General features: G+C 60.1%; 1 protein-coding gene and 1 long non-coding RNA gene across 15 annotated transcripts in view; both read right to left on the minus strand.

The window, feature by feature from the left end:
* LOC144285016 (uncharacterized) overlaps positions 1-17,635 on the minus strand; it is a 293,890-nt gene that overhangs the window by 165,965 nt on the left and 110,290 nt on the right. The window lies entirely within an intron of this gene.
* Positions 133-13,178, minus strand: LOC144285000 (uncharacterized). Its single transcript, XR_013353380.1, has 3 exons — positions 9,968-13,178; positions 7,465-9,351; positions 133-7,337 (listed from the first exon to the last, which is right to left on the minus strand). It is a non-coding gene; the product is annotated as an uncharacterized LOC144285000 (long non-coding RNA).

Below are 17,635 nucleotides of genomic sequence, written 5' to 3' on the forward strand. Positions count from 1 at the left end.
ATGTTAACTAACTTGGATTTAAATAAAATCTAAAAAAAAAAAAAAGAAAGAAATCACACATTCTCGTGTACACTGAAGAACGAGCTCTGCATCCAATTCAAAAAGCAGTAATGGGGCACTCGCTATGTGCATCATCAGTTACCAAGAACTTGCTCACTACCGTCTTTAAGATATTAACAAATCACAATTTCTAAGCTTTTTATTAAATCGGAGGCTTCCACTTCCTGAGAAGATTTACACAGGGTGCAAGCCAAAGCCTCCATCCCAACAACCAGAAAAGGCTGATTACGCACAAATGTGCTCCCAGCGATAGTAAGGAAGCTGTCAGATGACCAGAGCTAGGTAAAGGATCCGTGCAGAGGACAGAGAGCCCTTCACTGGGGAGGCTGATGACGGGGCACCATTTTGTCCCCAGGCCACTTGCCAATTCCAGCTCAGGACATCAGCTGCACTGGGATAGGAGGACACCAGCATCAATCGTGACCACCATACAGTGACACACTGGAAACTCAAGGAGGCCCAGATGCAAGGCTGACGGGGGCGGGGGTGGGCATTGACAGCCCAGGCATTCCAGCAGGTTCCAGTCTGAGGAAGAGCCCAGGTCAGGGCGACCCACTGGGTGCACCGCTGTCCACAGCTCACCCAGTGGAAATGAGGGAAGGGCCCATAACACACGACAGGCAGGGTTTCAGGATAAGGACGGCCTCACACCTTCTAGGCCAAGACTCCCACACCTACTATAGGGTTTGCCTTGGATTCAGGAGCCTAGGATCGGGGAAGCTATGGCCCATCCCTGCCCCGGTGGAACTGTCATCTTCTGGGCTTCCAGAATGACACAGGACCTTGTGGGCCTGGACACATGTACACACAAAGGAAGAACTTGTGGTGGGAGGTATTGCCTGCATGTGACACCCACCTCCAATGTCATAGATATGATGCCACAGTGGCCTGGGGATGTCTGGAGGAAGCACCTGCTAGGATAATCCCTATGCCACAGGCAAGAGGCAGACCATCTCCGACGGGCACAACGGCTTCTCCGGGGTGGAAACCAGGGAAGAATGGAAAGTTGTGTCTGAACCCAGGTGTGTTTCGAGGTGGGGCCCTGGCTGCACACAGTCCTTCCCTGGGGCCTGTGGAGAGGGTTGCGGTTGTGTCACTGTGTGCACACAGGCCATTGCCTGCGGTGGGGGGGGGTGCATCGGCAGCCCCGAGCGCTGCTTCCTCCAGGAGTGGACTCAGGGAGGGGGTCCCAGGCAGTGAGGTCACTTCTTTCACAACAGAGGCCAACAGAACTTGGAACCCCTGCCCGGGGCCCCCACATTCTAGTGCAGCCCCACCTCATGCTCACTTGGCTGGAGACATCCGCTACTGACAGATGTGCTCTTGCTGCTTTCCCAGTTCCAAGGACCCCCAGGAAAACCAGCAACCCCACAGATGCCGCTGGTTCAAATGCTGGAGACTTTGGTGCCACCATCAAAACCAACGCCTCAGGGCATTTTTCAGGAGGCGCCGTAGGGTAATACGGAGCAGGACAGGCCAGGCCAGGCCACCTGTGCCAGCCATCCTGGGCAGCCCCATCCCCTCCTCTTCAGGGAACCAGGGATGTGTGGGCAGGTTGCATCCAGGCTGGAGGACCTTGCAGGCCAGCAGGTTCCCTGGTGATCCCTTCAGGGTCACCCTGATGTCACGGTGGGCAGGGTGGAAACAGGATTCCTGAGGTGCATCTTTCCCGACCCAGAGTTAACCCAAGGCCCTGCAGCCGCATCCCTTTGCTTTCCTTGGGGGAGGTGTGTGCCGGCTGTGCTGTGGCGTGTCTGCAATGGAGTCAGCTGGGTGTGCGGATTCCCTGACCTCAGACCGGGCGCTGAGGCCTCCTGCCTGGCTGCCGCACACTGTCTTTACAGAGCTCCACATGGGACAAGGGGCGGCAGCGGAGGCCGGAGGAAGAGGTCATCTGCCCCACCCCGGTGGTGATCAGGAAGGAGCCCAGCACAGCTACCAGAGACCTGCAAGTGCTCAAAGTGAGTGCAGGGGCTGGGGGCACCGGACACCCAGGGCCCTGATGCAGCAGGAAGGGCCCCGGGTCCCAGAAGCCAGCCTGCTACTCCCCTGAGCTCCCCGCTAGACTCCTGCTGCTACAGGAGTCTGGATTCTGTATTATGTCTATCGCTCTGCAGTTAGGTTTTGAAGGAGCGCATCCCTGCCCGCCACCCCCCCCGGGGTCAGGCACAGGGGCCTCGTGTGCAGCACAACATGTCAGAAGGCCAGTTGGTTCCCACAGCCACTGAGCCCTTCACTGATGCAGGACTTCGATGCGATTCCCTTCTGTTGCCAAATCACAGGGTGGCGCTGAACATCCTGCAGCCCTCACGCCCTGGGCCCTCCCACCCAAGGAAAGGTCTCCGTGTGGGCACCTCGACACAGGGACGTGTGGTCAAATTCAAGGGGTGAAGCCGTTAATGCAGGGAGGTGCTGTCAAAACTCAGCTGACAAGCGGCCCTGGGAGACTCACCCCTCCCACTTGAGATCCTTGTATTGATCCAATTTTTTTTGAAAATTTATTCTCTAAGATTATTTCTTTATTGGATAGTTTGTCTGTTTAAGAGACAGACAAAGAGCAGGGAGCAGAAGAGGGAGACACAGGCTCCCCAAGCACACTCTGCCCCAAGCGCAGAGCCTGCCAGGGGCGGGATCTCAGGATGCTGAGACCATGACCTGAGCCACAACCCAGAGTCAGATGCTAAGTGACTGAGCCACAGGCGTCAAGCCCCGTGTTCCTGCTGTGGGCACTCGTGCCCCCCCTGCCCCCCGCAGCCACTGAGAGCTCGGGCTTTGGTCTGCGCTCCAACTCCCAGGTGGTTTGGAGGCTACAGTGCAGGCTGCACATCCCCTCTGTCCCACCTCAGGCTCAAAGGGCCTCAGCCCTGAGAAGGAATCGGATCTGCCCGACCACCCCCAGCCGGAGGGAGCTGCTGGAGCAGCAGGTAGAAGAACTGGTGCTAGAGGGCCTGTGCTCATGCTCATTAGTCGTCGTTCTCTCCCCATGACGAAGCCTGCCCCGCCTCCCCACCGTCACCAGGGTCTTGAGCTGGCCTGTTTTGCCATTGAAAGTAAGGTTTGGTCCATCTGGGGTCTGTGTCCTGGGGCATTCGGAGTAGGGGTCCCCGGGGACACCTGGGCGCCCAGGCCCACTTGGATATCGGCCATGGGCCTGGCCGGAGCCCTTTCATTCCTCAAGCATTCAGGAAGCCCCAGCAGGTGCAGGCGCTTCTCCAGGAGCTGCCCATGACCCCATGCACAGAGCTGACGGGTCCCCCAGGGCTCTGGACTAGTCAGGGGTCAGAGGGTGACAGCAGCTCTGATGAGAGGTCGAGTCCACAGGACGATTAATGTGATGTCCCCCACCCTCCTCTAAATATCAATGCATCGTCACTCCTGCAGGAACGAAGGAATCCTAGGCCAGCGGGAAATGTGAATGAGCTCTGGCTCATGCAGGAGGGCCTTCCCTCTCCAGGAGGGCAGCGAGGGGGCTGTGGGTCAGAGGGGCTGCTGGACCCCTCACCCCACACGTCTGCAATTCCTATGACAGGGTCAAGGTCTAAGGCCCCTTCAGGAAAAGAGCAAAGGAGAGCCATGGGTGGGGTGCGGGCTTTGTGGGAGAGCCCTGGGACCCAAAGGGAGACCTCCTCCATGCCCATGCCCCCCAACCCTCTGTCTGCCCCATGCCTGGTACCCAGAGCAGAGGGTGTGGGGAGCATCTCACTCACCAATCTGGTGGCACCTGGACCCGGGTGCACTGCAGGTGCTCTGGAGGGCCAGTGAGGGCTCACGGACCAGATGGCCCCCGCCCCGTGGGAGATTAGAGTCAGTGGGAGGACACCCCCTGGGGGCCCCTTGTGAGTGAGGCAGCGCAGAGCCACGAGAGGGAATGTGGTGGTACCTGGTGGCTCCTGGCAAGGCCTGGCAAGACACAGAGCCCATTTGCTCCTTCCTCACTTGGACATTCCCAGAGCGACAGCGTTTGCAAGGAGGGCAACTACAGGTCAATTCCCCTCCGGACCGCCTGCAGTTGGATTCAAGGGGCAAGTGGGCAGGGAGCCAGGCTGAGGAGGGAGTCCCGCTTGCCCAGGAAAGACAGTGATGGTCACACCGCTGGTCATGGGCTCCCACGCACAGAGGCTTTGTGGCAGCCCCTCCTCAGTGAGCAGGCCTGAGGCAGGCAGGACCGCCAGGTGGCAGGTGGACAAGGAGCAGCACTGGCCTCTGACAGCCCCGAGCAGGAGGGCAGGGGCCCCGGTTCCTGTAGGGCTTCCCCGGGACACCTCGGTGTGAGGGAGCCCTGTCTTCTGACGCCTCTGCCCACCTGCACCTCCCCAGCACCATCTCCTGCTTCCTGGCCATCTGGCTGGACTACTATCGGGAGGATTTTCATGAACCCCCAGAATTTCCCTCCCTGACGATGCTAGTGGCATTTACGGGGTAGTACTTGCCAGGCTAAGTGCTGGAAAGCCATGCCCAGCGTTACCTAGAACGTTTCAGAAACCTCCATCAAGTGGAGTCAGAGGCTGGGGGTGAGGAGGACTGCGGGTGGCCGAGCTGGGGACAGGGTGGGCCACACAGATCCAGCCTCCACTCCGACTGTTGGGCCTGCTGCAACTTCAGGGTCTGAGGTGATGGAGCTGGCCCAGGCTGCTGGAGCTGAGGGCTTGGCCTTAGCAGTGATGCCAGCTGCTGTGTCCAAGACAGGTACATGGTGGTCAGACCAATGAATCACTGTCCCGACCTGGATGAACCACCTGCACCCTCAGCTACCCTGCAGGAAGACCACGCCCCGGCAACTGCTCTCAAGGTCACTGAAGTGCCAGAGCAGCCACCTGTCTCAGTGCAGCAAACGGCCTTGGCCCCCCGAGGAGCATCCTGACCCACACAGGAGGCTGCCCCATCTCCGAGTGTCAGGCCTGCTGGACCAACAGCGTCTTAGGTGATGGAGCCAGTCCCGGCTGCTGGATCTGAGGGCTTGGCCTTAGCGGTGATGCCAGCTGCTGAGTCCAATAAAAGGTACGTGTTGGTCAGAACTAGAATCACTGTCCCGAACTGGGAGAGCCCCCTGCACCTTTGGGAGCCTCCGAGGCCGAAAGGGCCCCCACCACCGGCTATTGAGGTCACTGAAGTGCTAGAGCAGCCACCTCACTAAGTGGAGCAACTGGCATCGGACCCCGAGAACTGAACCAGCTCAAGCGCCCACCCGAGCTCCGAATGTGGGGCCTGCTACACCTTCAGCATCTTAGGTGATGGAGCTGGTCCCGGCTGCTGGAGCTGAGGGCTTGGCCTTAGCGGTGATGCTCGATGCTGAGTCGAAGACAAGGTACGTGGTTGTCATACCTCGGAATGACTCTCCCGACCTGGAAGAGCCACCTGCACCCTCGGCCACTCTGCAGGAAGAGCATGCCCAGGCATCTGCTATCAAGTTCACTGAGGTGCCAGAGCAGCCACCTGTCTCAGTGCAGCAACCGAGGTCGGCCTGGAGTAACATCCTGAACCACCTCAGGAGACCACCCCAGCTCAGACAGTGGGGCCTACTGCACCTTCTGGCCTGAGGTGATGGAGTTGGTCCCGCCTGCTGGAGCTGAGGGATTGGCCTGAGCAGTGATGCTGGCTGCTGTGTCCACGACACGGTACTTGGTGGTCAGACCTCTGAATCACTGTCCTGACCTGGAGGAGCCACCTGGACCCTTGCGGGCCTCCGAGGCTGAAAGGGCCCCACCATTGGCTATCGAGGACATCGATGTGCTAGAGTAGCCAAGTCTCTCACTGGAGCAACAGGCATCGGACCCCGAGCACTAAACCACCTCAAGAGCCAGCCAAAGCTCTGACTGTGGGGCCTGCTGCACCTTCAGGGCCTGAAGTGATGGACTGGGTCCTGGCTGCTGAAGCTGAGGGCTTGGCCTGAACCGTGATGCCGCCTGCTGAGTACAAGACAAGGTACGTGGTGGTCAGAACTCAAATCACTGTCCGACCTGGAGGAGCCACCTGCACCCTTGGGAACTTCCGAGGCCAAAAGTGCCCCACCACCCCACCGTCTATCGAGGTCATCGCTGTGCTGGAACAGCCACGTCATTCAGTGGAGCAACCGCCTTCGGACCCCGAGCATCAAACCACCAAAAGCGCCAGCCCGAGGTCCGACTGTAGGGCCTGCTAAACCTTCAGGCCAGAGGTGATGGAGCCAGACCTAGCTGTTGGAGCTGAGGGATTGGCCTGTGCCATGAAGATGGCTGCTGAGTGCAAGACTAGGTACATGGTGTTCAGACCTCTGAATCACTGTCCTGACCTGGAAGAGCCTCCTGCACCTTCGGCCACCCCATTGGAAGAGCACGCCCAGGCGTCTGGTATCAAGGTCACTGAAGGGCCGTAGCAGCCACCTGTCTCAGTGCAGCAACAGGCATCCGGCCACGAGTAACACCCTGAACCAGCTCAGGAGCCTGCTCCAGCTCCGACTGTGGGTCGCGCTGCACCTTCAAGGCCTGAGGTGATGTGGCCAATCCCGGCTGCTAGAGCTGAGCGTTTGGCCTTAGCCGTGATGCTGGCTGCTGAGTCGAGACAAGGTACGTGGTGGTCAGACTCCAAAATCACTGTCCTGACCTGGAAGAGCAAACTGCACCCTTGGGAGCCATGGAGCAGAGCAGGCCCCACCACCAGGTATCGAGCTCATCGATGTGCTGGAGCAGCCACCTCACTCAGTGGAGCAACCGGCTTCGGATTCCGAAAACTGAACCACATCAAGTGCCCACCGAGCTCCGACTGTGGGGCCTACAGCACCTTCAGGGCCTGAGGTAATGGAGCCTGTCCAGGCTGCTGGAGTTGAGGGCTTGGCCTGAGCGGTGGTGCCAGCTGCTAACTCGAGACAGGGTATGTGGCGGTCAGACCTCGAAGGACTGTCCCGACCTGGAAGAGCCACCTGCACCCTCGGCCACCCCGCAGGAAGAGCAGGCCCAGGTGTCTGCTATCCAGGTCACTGAGGTGCTGGAGCAGCCACGTGTCTCAGTGGAGCAAGCGACTTTGGACCCCGAAATTGAACCACCTCAAGCACCCCCTGAGCTCCGACTGTGGAGCCTGCTGCACCTTCAGGGCCTGAGGTAATGGAGCTGGTCCTGGCTGCTGGAGCTGAGGGCTTGGCGTTAGCCGTGATGCTGGCTGCTGAGTCCAATACAAGGTACGTGGTGGTCAGATCTCAAATCACTGTCCTGACCGGGAACAGCACCTGCACCTTGGGAGCCCTGGAGGCCAAACAGGCACCGAACCACCAGCTATCGAGCTCATCGATGTGCTGGAGCAGCCACCTCACTCAGTGGAGCAACCGGCTTCGGACCCCGAAAACTGAACCACCTCAAGCACCCACCCGAGCTCCGACTGTGGGGCCTTCTGCAACTTCAGAGCCTGAGGTCATCGATGTGCTGGAGCAGCCACCTCACTCAGGGGAGCAACTGGCTCGGACCCCTAGCACTGAACCACCACAAGCGCCCGTCGAAGCTCCGACTGTGGGGCCTGCAACACCTTCAGGGCCTGAGGTGATGGAGCTGATCCCGGTGCTGGAGCTGAGGGCTAGGCCTGAGCCCTGATGCTGGCTGCTGAGTCCAAGACAAGATACGTGGTCGTCAGAACTCGAATCACTGTCCCGACCTGGAGGAGCCACCTGCACCTTGGGAGCCCTGTAGGCAGAATGGCCCCACCACCAGCTAATGAGCTCATCGATGTGCTGGAGCAGCCACCTCACTTACTGCAGCAACTGGCTTCGGCCCCCAGGAACACCTGAACCACCTCAAGTGCCCACCCAAGCTCTACTGTGGGGCCTGCAACACCTTCAGGGTCTGAGGTGAAGGATCCGGTCCCGGCTGCTGGAGCTAAGGGCTTGGCCTGACCGGTAGTGCCAGCTGCTGAGTCGAAACAGGGTACTTGGTGGTCAGACCTCGAATCACTGTCCCGACCTGGAAGAGCCACCTGAACCCTGGGCCACCCGGAAGGAAGAGCACACGCCCAGGTGTCTGCTATCAAGGCCACTTAAGTGCCGGAGCAGCCACCTGTCTCAGTGCAGCAACCCGCTTCTGCCCCCGATTAACATCCTGAACCACCTCAGGAGCCCGCCCCAGCTCCGACTGTGTGGCCTGCTGCACCTTCAGGCCGGAGGTGATGGAGACGGTCCGGCTGATGGAGCTCAGGGCTTTGCGTTATTGTTGATGCTGGCTGCTGTGTCCAAGACAAGGTACATGGTAGTCAGACTTGAATCACTGTCCCGACCTGGAAGAGTCCCCTGCACCCTTGGAGCCCTGGAGGCCGACAGGCCCCACCACAGGCTATCGAGCTCATCGATGTGCTGGAGCAGCCACGTCACTCAGTGGAGCAACCCCCTTCGGACCTCGAGCACTGAACCTCCTCAAGCGCCTGCCCTAGCTCCGACTGTGGGGCCTGTTGCACGTTCAGGGTCTGAGGTGATCGAGCAGGTCTCGGCTGCTGGAGCTGAGGGCTTGGCCTGAGCGGTGGTGCCAGCTGTTGAGTCGAAGAATGGTACGGGTAGGTCCGAACTAGAATCACTGTCCCGACCTGGAAGAGCCACCTGCACCCTCGGCCACCCCGCAGCACCCTCGGCCAGTCCCGGCTGCTGGAGCTGAGGGCTTTGCCTGAATCGTGATGCTGGCTGCTGACTTCAATACAAGGTACGTTTTGGTCAGACATCGAATCACTGCAAGAGCCACGTGCACCCTCGGCCACCCCATTGGAAGAGCACGCCCAGGCTTCTGCTATCAAGGTCACTGAGGTGTCGGAGCAGCCACATGTCTAAGTGCAGCAACCGCCTTTGGCCCCTGAGGAACATCCTGAACCATCTAGGGAGACCGACCCAGCTTCGACTGTGGGGCCTGCTGCGCCCTCAGGCCGGAGGTGATGGGGCCGGTACAGGCTGTTGGAGCTGAGGGCTTGCCTGAGTGGTGGTGCCAGCTGCTACTCGAGACAGGGTACGTGGTGGTCATACCTCGAATCACTGTCCCGACCTGGAAGAGCCCCTACAACCATGGGAGCCCTGGAGGCGAACAGGCCCCAGCACCGGCTACCGAGCTCATCGACGTGTTGGAGCCGCCACGTCACTCAGTGCAGCAACCGGGTTCGGTCCCCGAGTAACATCCTGAACCACCTCAGGAGCCCGCCTCAGCCCCGTATGTGGGGGCTGCTGCACCTTCCGGGCCTGAGGTGATGTGGCCGGTCCCGGCTGCTGGAGCTGAGGGCTTGGCCAGAAGGGTGATGCCAGCTGCTGTGTCCACGAAAAGGTACATGGGGGTCAGACCTATGAATCACTGTCCCGACCTGGAAGAGCCACCTGCACCCTTGGGAGCTCTGACCCCGAAAGGGCCCCACCACCAGCTATTGAGCTCATCGATGTGCTTGAGCAGCCACCTCATTCAGTGGAGCAACCAGCTTCAGACCCCGAGCACCAAACCACCAAAAGCGCCAGCCCGAGGTTCCACTGTGTGGCCTGCTGCACCTTCTGAGCCTGAGTTGACGGAGCGGATCCCGGCGGCTGGAGATGAGGGCTTGGCCTTAGCCGTGATGCTGGCTGCTGAGTTCAAGACAAGGTACATGGTGGTCAGAACTCGAATCACTGTCCCGTCCTGGAAGAGCACCTGCACCCTCGGCCAACCTCGAAGGAAGAGCTGGCCCAGGCGTCTGCTATCAAGGCCACTGAAGTGCGGGAGCAGCCACCTGTCTCAGTGCAGCAACCGGCTTCGGCCCCCGAGTCACATCCTGAACCAACTCAAGCGCCCGCATGAGCTCCAACTGTGGGGCCTGCTGCACCTTCAGGGCCTGAGGTGATGTGGCCGGTCCCAGCCGCTAGAGCTGAGTGTTTGACCTTAGCTGTGACGCTGACTGCTGAGTCCAGACAAGGTACGTGATCGTCAGACCTCGGAATCAGTGCCGCGACCTGGAAGAGCACATGCCACCTTAAGAGACCTGGAGGCCGAACAGGCCCCACCACTGGCTATCGAGCTCATCGATGTGCTGGAGCAGCCACCTCACTAGGTGGAGCAACCGGCTTCGGACCCCGGGCACTGAACCACCTCAAGCGCCCGCCTGAGCTACGACTGTGGGACCTGCTGCACCTTCAGGGTCTGAGGTGATCGAGCCGGTCTCGGCTGCTGGAGCTGAGGGCTTGGCCTGAGCGGTGGTGCCAGCTGCTGAGTCGAGACAGGGTACGTGGTTGTCAGACCTCAAATCACTGTCCCAAACTGGAAGAGCCACCTGCACCCTCGGCCACCCCGCAGCACCCTCGGCCGGTCCCGGCTGCTGGAGCTGAGGGCTAGGCCTGAGCCCAGATGCCGGCTGCTGAGTACAATCCAAGGTACGTGGTGGTCAGACCTCTGAATCACTGTCCCGACCTGGAAGAGCCACCTGAACCCATGGGAGCCCTGGAGGCCGTTCTGTCCCCACCCCCGGCTATCGAGCTCCTCGATGTGCTGGAGCAGCCACCTCACTCAGTGGAGCAACCGGCTTCGGACCCGGAAAACTGAACACCTCAAGCGCTCGCCCGTGCTCCGACTGTGGGGCCTGCTGCACCTTCAGGGCCTGAGGTGTTGGAGCCGGTCCCAGCTGCTTGGGGCTTGCTCTGGGCTTGCTCTGAACCGTGATTCAGGCTGCTGTGTACAAGACAAGGTACCTGGTGGTCAGACCTCGAATCACTGCCCCGACCTGGAAGAGCCACCTGCAACCTTAAGAGACCTGGAGGCCGAACAGGGCCCACCACCAGCTATCAAGCTCATCGATGTGCTGGAGCAGCCACGTCACTCAGTGCAGCAACTGGCTTCGGCCCCTGAGTAACATCCTGAACCACCTCAGGAGCCCGCCCGTGCTCCGACTGTGGGGCCTGCTACACCTTCAGCATCTTAGGTGATGGAGCCGGTCCCGGCTGCTGGAGCTGAGGGCAAGGCCTGAGCGGTGATGCCAGCTGCTGAGTCCAAGACAAGGTACGTGGTAGTCAGACCTCTGAATCACTGTCTCGACTGGAAGAGCCACCTACAACCTCGGCCACCCCGCAGGAAGAGCACGCCCAGGCGTCTGCTATCAAGGTCACTGAGGTGCCAGAGCAGCCACCTGTCTCAGTGGAGCATCGGCTTCGGCCCCTGGGGAACATCCTGAACCACCTAAGGAGACCGCCCCAGCTCCGACTGTGGGGCCTGCTGCACATTCAGGGCCTGAGGTGATGTGTCCGGTCCAGGCTGCTGGAGTAGAGGACTTGGCCTGAACCTTGATGCCGGCTGCTGAGTTCAAGACAAGATTCGTGGTTGTCAGACCTCTGAATCACTGTCCGACCTGGAGTAGCCAAATGCACCATCGGCCACCCGACAGCAAGAGCACGCCCAGGCGTCTATTATCAAGGTCACTGAGGTGTCGGAGCAGCCACCTGTCTCAGTGCAGCAACCGGCTTCGGCCCCTGAGTAACATCCTGAACCACCTCAGGAGCCCGCCCGAGCTACGACTGTGGGCCCTGCAGCACCTTCAGGGACTGAGGTTTTGGAGCCGGTCCCAACTGCTAGAGCTGAGGGCTTGGCCTGAGCCGTGAAGCCAGCTGCTGAGTTCAACACAAGAGTCATGGTTGTCAGTCCTCTGAATCACTGTCCCGACCCGGAAGAGCCACCTGAAACCTTACGAGCCCTGGAGGCAGAACAGGCCCCACCACCAGTTATCGAGCTCATCGATGTGCTGGAGAAGCCACCTCACTCAGTGGAGCAACCGGCATCGGACCCCGAGCACTGAACCACCTCAAGCGCCCACCTTAGTTCCGACTGTGGGGCCTGCAGCACCTTCAGGGCCTGAGGTGATGGAGCTGATCCCGGCTACTGGAGCTGAGGGCTAGGCCTGAGCCCTGATGCTGGCTGCTGAGTCCAAGACAAGGTACGTGGTCGTCAGAACTCGAATCACTGTCCCGACCTGGAAGAGCCACCTGCAACTTGGGAGCCCTGGAGGCCGAAAGGGCCCCACCATCGGCTATCGAAGACATCGATGTGCTGGAGCAGCCACCTCACTCACTGGAACAACCGGCTTCGGACCCCGAGCACTGAACCACCTCAAGCGCCCACCCGAACTCCGACTGTGGGGCCTGCTGCACCTTCAGGCCGGAGGTGATGGAGCCGGTCTTGTATGCTGGACTGAGGGATTGGCCTTAGCCGTGATGCTGGCTGCTGAGTCCAAGACAAGGTACATGGTGGTCAAACCTCTGAATCACTGTCACGACCGGGAAGAGCCACCTGTACCCTCGGCCACCCCACAGGAAGAGCACGCCCAGGCGTCTGCTCTCAAGGTCACTGAGGTGCCGAAGCAGCCACCTGTCTCAGTGCAGCAACCGGCTTCGACCCGAGTAACATCCTGAACCACCTCAGGAGCCCGGCCCAGCTCTAACTCTGGGGCCAGCTGCACCTTCAGGGCCTGAGGTGCTGAGGCTGTTCCCAGCTACTGGAGCTGAGGGTTTGGCTTTAGCCGTGATGCCAGCTGCTGAGTACAAGACAAGGTATGTGTTGCTCACACCTCTGAATCACTGTCCCGACCTGGAAGAGCCCCCTGCAGCCGTGGGAACCCTGGAGGCCTAACAGGCCCCCCCACCGGCTATCGAGCTCATCGATGTGCTGGAGCAGGGACCACACGCAGTGGACCAAACGGCTTTGGACCCTGAGCACTGAACCACCTCACGTGCCTGCCCGAACTCGGACTGTGGGGCCTGCTGCACCTTCAGGATCTGACGTGATGGAGCCGGTTCCGGTAGCTAGAGCTGAGGGATTGGCCTGAGCGGTGATGCCAGCTGCTGTGTCCAAGGCAAGGTACATTGTGGTCAGACCTACGAATCACTGTCCCGACCTGGAAGAGCCACCTGCACCCTCGGCCAATCCCGCAGGAAGAGCTGGCCCAGGCGTCTGCTATCAAGGTCACTGAGGTGTCGGAGCAGCCACCTGTCTCAGTGCAGCAACCCGCTTCAGCCCCTGAGGAACATCCTGAACCATCTAGGGAGACCGACCCAGCTTCGACTGTGGGGCCTGCTGCACCTTCAGGGCCTGAGGTAATGTGGCAGGTCCCGGCTGCTGGAGCTGAGGGCTTGGCCTAAGCGGTGATGAGAGCTGCTGTGTCCAAGACAAGGTACATGGTAGTCAGACTTGAATCACTGTCCCGACCTGGAAGAGTCCCCTGCACCCTTGGGAGCCCTGGAGGCCGACAGGCCCCACCACAGGCTATCGAGCTCATCGATGTGCTGGAGCAGCCACGTCACGCAGGGGAGCAACCCCCTTCGGACCTCGAGCACTGAACCTCCTCAAGCGCCTGCCCTAGCTCCGACTGTGGGGCTGCTGCACCTTCAGGGCCTGAGGTGATGGAGCCAATCCCAGCTGCTGGAGCTGAGGGCTTGGCCTGAGCGGTGATGCCAGCTGCTGATTCCAAGACAAGGTACATGGTAGTCCGACCTCTGAATCACTGTCCCTACCAGGAAGAGCACCTGCAACCTTGGGAGCCCTAGAGGCCAAACAGCCCCACCACCGGCTATCGAGCTCATGGATGTGCTGGAGCAGGGACCACACGCAGTGAAGCAAACGGCTTCGGACCATGAAGAATTAACCACCTCAAGCCCCTGCCCAAGCTCCGATTGTGGGTCCTGCTGCACCTTCAGGGCCTGAGGTGTTTGAACCGATCCTAGCTGCTAGAGCGGAGGGCTTGGCCTGATCGGTGGTGCCAGCTGCTGGGTCGAGACAGGACAATTGGTGGTCTGAGTCACTGAGTCACCGTCCCAACCAGTAAGAGCCACCTGCACCCTTGTCCAATCCCTCAGTAAGAGCTGGCTCAGGCGTCTGCTATCAAGGTCACTGAAGTGCCGGAGCAGCCACCGGTCTCAGTGCAGCAACCGGCTTCGGGCCCCAAGTAACATCTTGACCAAGTCAGGAGCCCGCCCCAGCTCCGATTGTGGGGCCTGGTGCACCTTCAGGCCAGAGGTGATGTAGCCGATCCTGGCTGCTGGAGCTGAAGGCTAGGCCTGAACCTTGACGCCAGCTGCTGAGTAGAAGACAAGGTATGTGGTGGTCAGACCTGGATTCACTGTCCCGACCTGGAAGAGCCCCCTGCACCCTTGGGAGCCCTGAGGCCGAACAAACCCCACAACCGGCTATCGAGTTCATCGACGTGCTGGAAAAGCCACCTCATTCAGAGGAGCAACCGGCTATGGACCACGAGCACCAAACCACCACAAGTGCCAGCCCGAGGTCCGACTGTGGAGCCTACTGCACCTTCAGGCCGGAGGTGATGGAGCCGGTCCAGGCTGCTGGAGCTGAGAGCTTGGCCTGTGCTGTGATGTCGGCTGCTGTGTACAAGACAAGGTATGTGGTGGTCAGACCAAAAATGACTGTCCTGACCTGGAAGAGCAATCTGCACCCTTGAGAGCCATGGAGGCAGAACAGGCCCCACCAGCAGCTATCGAGCTCATCGATGTGCTGGAGCAACCACCTCACTCAGTGGAGAAACCGGCTTCAGACCCCGAGCACTGAATCACGTCAACCTCGGCCTGAGCTCTGACTGTGGGGCCTGCTGCACCTTCAGAGCCTGAGGTGATGTACTGGGTCCCGGCTGCTGGAACTGAGGGCTTGGCCTGGACCGTGATGCCGCCTACTGAGTACAAGACAGGGTATGTGGCGGTCAGAACTCGAACCGCTGTCCCTAACTGGAGGAGGCACCTGCACCCTTGGGAGCCTCCGAGGCCTAAAGGGCCGCACTACCCCACCGTCTATCGAGGTCATCGCTGTGCTGGAACAGCCTCGTCACGCAGTGCACCAACCGGCATCGAACCCCGATTAACATACTGAACCACCTGAGGAGCCCGCCCCAGCTCCGACTATGGGGCCTGCTGTACCTTCAGGGCCTGAGGTGATGTGGCCGATCCCGGCTGCTAGAGCTGAGTGTTTGGCCTTAGCCGTGATGCTGGCTGCTGAGTCCAAGACAAGGTACGTGGTGCTCAGACCCCAAAATCACTGTCCTGACCTGGAAGGGCCACTTCCATCCTCATCCACCCAGCAGGAAGAGCATGCCAAGGCGGCTGCTATCATGGTCAAAAAAGTGTCGGAGCAGCCACCTGTCTCAGTGCAACAACCGGCTTCGGCCCCCGAGTAACACACTGAACCACCTCAGGAGCCCGACACAGCTCCAACTCTGGGGTCTGCTGCACCTTCAGGTCCTGAGTTAATGGAGCTGTTCCTGGCTGCTGGACGTGAGGGCTTTGCCTGAGCCGTGATGCTGGCTGCTGATTTCAAGACAAGGTACCAGGTAGTCAGATTTCTGAATCTTAAGAGACCAGGAGGCCGAACAGGCCCCACCACCGGCTATCGAGCTCATCCTTATGCTGGAGCAGCCACCTCACTCAGTGCAGCAACCGGCTTCAGACCCCGAGCACTGAATCACCTCAAATGCTGGCCTGAGCTCCGACTGTGGGGCCTGCTGCACCTTCAGGGCCTGAGGTGATGGAGTGGGTCCCACGTGCTGCCTGAGGGCTTGGCCTGATCCTTGACGCCTGGTGCTGAGTACCAGACAAGGTACGTGGTGGTCAGACCTCGAATCACTGTCCCGACCTGGAGGAGCCACCTGCAACCTCAGCCGCCCAGCAGGAAGAAAACGCCCAGGCGTCTGCTATCAAGGTCACTGAGGTGCCGGAGCAGCCACCTGTGTCAGTGCCCGAAGCGGCTTCGGCCCCCAAGTAACATCCTGAACCACCTCAGGAGCCCGTCCCAGCTCCGACTGTGAGGCCTGCTTCACCTTCAGGCTGGAGGTGATGGAGCCGGTCCCGGCTCATGGAGCTGAGGGCTTGGCCTTAGCCGTGATGCTGGCTACTGAGTCCAAGACAAGGTACACAGTGGTCAGACCTCTGAATCACTGTCCCGACCTGGAAGAGCACCTGCAACCTTAAGAGACCTGGAGGCCGAACAGGCCCCACCACCAGGTATCGAGCTCATCCTTATGCTGGAGCAGCCACCTCACTTAGTGCAGCAACTGGCTTCAGCCCCCCGAGTAACATCCTGACCCACCACAGGAGGCCGCCCCATCACCGACTGTGGAGCTTGCTGGACCTTCAGGGCCTGAATAGATAGAGCCAGTCCTGGCTGCTGGAGCTGAGGGCTAGGCCTGATCGGTGATGCCCTGCTGGGTCGAGACAGGGTACATCGTGGTCAGACCTCTGAATCACTGTCCCGACCTGGAAGAGCCCTCTGCACCCTTGGGAGCCCTGAGGCAGAACAAACCCCACGACCGGCTATCGAGTTCATCGATGTGCAGGAGCAGCCACCTCATTCAGTGGAGCAACCGGATTCGGACCATAAGCACCAAACCATGACAAGAGCCAGCCCGAGGTCCGACTGTGGGGCCTGCTGCACCTTCAGGGTCTGAGGTGATGGAGCCAGTAAGGCTGCTAGAGCGAGGGCTTGGCCTGAGCGGTGATGCCAGCTGTTGAGTCCAAGACAAGGTACATGGGAGTCAGACCTCTGAATCACTATCCCGACCTGGAAGAGCACCCTGTACCCTTGTGAGCCCTGGAGGCTGAACAGGCCCACTACAGGCTATCGAGCTCATCGATGTGGTAGAAGAGCCATGTCACTCACTGGAGCAACCGGTTTCGAACCCCGAAGACTGAACAACTTCAAGTGCCCGCCTGAGTTCCAACTGTGGGGCCTGCTGCAACTTCAGGGCCTGAGGTGATGGAGCCGGGCCCGGCTGCTGGAGCTGATGGCTTGGCCTGACCGGTGATGCCAGCTGCTGTGTCCACGACAAGGTACGTTATGATCAGACCTCGAATCACTGTCCTGACACGGAAGAGCCATCTGCACCTTTGGGAGCCCTGGAAGCAGACACAGTCACCACCACCAGCTATCAAGGTCATCGATGTGCTAGAACAGCCACGTAACTCAGTCCAGCAACTGGCTTCGGCCCCCGAGTCACATCCTGAACCACCTCAGGAGCCCTCCTGAGCTCCAACTGTGGGGCCTGCGCACCCTCAGCGTCTGAGGTGATGGAGCCGGTCCCGGCTGCTGAACCTGAGGGCTTGGCCTGAGCGGTGATGAGAGCTGCTGTGTCCAAGACAAGGTACATGGTGGTCAGACCTATGAATCACTGTCCCGATCTGGAAGAGCCACCTGCACCCTTGGGAGCCCTGGAGGCCGAACGGGCCCCACCACGGCTATCGAGATCAGTGATGTGCTGGAGTAGCCACACCACTCAGTGGAGCAACCGGCTTTGACCCCAGCACTGAACCTCCTCAAGCGCCCACCCGAGCTCCGACTGTGGGGCCTGCGCACCTTCAGGGTCTGAGGTGATGGAGCCAGTTGCAGCTACTGGAGCTGAGGAATCGGCCTTAGCGGTGATGCCAGCTGCTGAGTACAAGCCAAGGTACATGGTAGTCAGACCTCTGAACCACTGTCCCAACATGGAATTGCCACCTGCATCCTCGGGCAGCCCGCAGGAAGAGCACGCCCAGGCGTCTGCTATCAAGGTCACTGAAGTGCCAGAGCAGCCACCTGTCTCAGTGCAGCAACCGGCTTCAGACCCCGAGCACTGAACCTCCTCAAGCGCCTGCCCGAGCTCC

The sequence above is a fragment of the Canis aureus genome, chromosome 15 (assembly GCF_053574225.1).
Source record: "Canis aureus isolate CA01 chromosome 15, VMU_Caureus_v.1.0, whole genome shotgun sequence".
Taxonomy (NCBI): Eukaryota; Metazoa; Chordata; class Mammalia; order Carnivora; family Canidae; genus Canis; species Canis aureus.